Source organism: Charadrius vociferus, unplaced genomic scaffold (assembly GCF_000708025.1).
Source record: "Charadrius vociferus isolate BGI_N301 unplaced genomic scaffold, ASM70802v2 scaffold783, whole genome shotgun sequence".
Taxonomy (NCBI): Eukaryota; Metazoa; Chordata; class Aves; order Charadriiformes; family Charadriidae; genus Charadrius; species Charadrius vociferus.
The window spans coordinates 524,135-525,883 of record NW_009647834.1 but is presented as its reverse complement, the minus strand read 5'-3'; positions in this window follow the sequence as shown (position 1 = coordinate 525,883).

The following is a 1,749-nucleotide window of genomic DNA, read 5'->3' as shown; positions in this document are numbered from 1 at the left end:
GGGCCGTGCTGGTGCAGCCCGTAACCGCTGGGGGAAGCTGCAGCCCTTTGCATTTCGCAGCGCGGTTGGGTAATGAGGTTTTTAGGAACTGGTGAGGCCCCAGCAGCTCTGCACCCCGGGGAGCCCGGGGCCGGGAGCTGGGGTGACACCGCTATGGCAGCGGGGGGCAAAGGGCGGCCACGGAGCCACCGCTGTCTGCAGAGTCGGTCCCCTCCGCCGGACAGCCTGGTGCCCCCACTGCGATCCCAGGGCGAATGTCCCAGGTGAGCGCGGGCTTCACGTTAGGGCTCGGGGTGCCCTGGTTTGGGTGCTGGGCTCAGCCGGGTGCTCCAGCCCATGAGCTCAGGGCCACCAGTGCCACCAGCCCCGCATGAGCCCAGACATCTCCCCAGCACCAGGACTCGGGGTGTCGCAGCCCCAAAAATGTGGACACCCCAGTACCCCACGGCCACCCTTGTCCTTGTCCCCAGGGTGTCCCTGTCGCACCCCCAGCCTGGCACTCCCCCTCCTCCTCCAGACACCCCATGCCCCTTCAGCACACCCTGTTCCATGAGCTGAGCTGCGCCGGTCTCAGCCTTTGGCAGCCGTGCTGCTTCAATTAAGCCCTCATTAATTTTTCAGTCCCCCTGCGCACCCTGAGCGCAGGCGGTTTGCAGTGGTGCTAATTGATGTCTTCTCTACTTAAGCATGTAAGAACCGGCAGCAGTCTCCCCCTCGCTCTTGGGGAGGCTCATGGAGAGGCTTTGGGGCCAGACAGAACCATGCGCCCGGTGGAGGCTGCTGGAGTGACCCAAAAAGCCGTGGGGCTGAATCACCCCACCCCGGGTGGGGATCCACCCGTGGACATGGACACAGCGCAGATATGTCACATCTGGCTGGAGCGGGGGGGTCCCAGCCCTCCTGCCCCCGGGGCGGTTGGGTGATGGATCCCCGCAGCCCTGATGCAAATACACAGCTGCAAATATTTGTCTTTTTTTTTTTTTTTCCTTTTTTTTTTTTGCAAACCTGCCCTCTCTCGTCTCCAGTTGGGGCAGATTCTACAGCTTCATGCGCCACCCCCTGCAGCAAGGGTGGGTGCACCCGAGAGCAGGGCTGGGCTGGGGGATGCTGAGCCATTGGGAAGGGCAGAGCACCCCATGGCACCCCACAGCCCCGCTGGGGACTGAGATGGGGACCAGCCCTGGCTGGCTGGAGACTTCATCCAGGCTCAGAGGCCACCAGCTGCAGAGGGGCTGCTGCAGACGGGCCCAGGTGGCACTGGGATGACAGCGGGATGGCCAAGGTCACCAGGAAGAACCGCCAGCAATCGCCATGGAAACGCTCCATTCAGTTCTGGAAAGCAGAGCAGTTTTCTCAGCCCTTTCTCCTTTACACTTCAGCTGTGGCTCTGCCCAGCAAGGAGGACCCAATGTCCCAGTGTCACCTCAGCACAGGCAGTGTGGGGCCCTTCGCTGGGTGCCTGGGAGGGGGATGCAGACAGCATAGCCCCTGCCAGCCCTGAAGCACACCAAGGGAAGGGGATTTTGGGGTGCTTTGGGATCAGCCACCACCAGGGACAGGAGCCAAAAGTGGGTGAGTGGGACGGAGTGAGGAGGAGGAGGAAGCAGGAGCAGAGAGTGGCAGGAGGGGCAGAGAGCAGCAGGCAGCTGTGCTCCAGGCTGGGGACCAGGCAGGCAGGGCCAGCAGCATCCCTGATGCTGAACCCAGCACCCCCTGCCTCCCCCTCCCTGCCTACACCCCGCGCCCCAC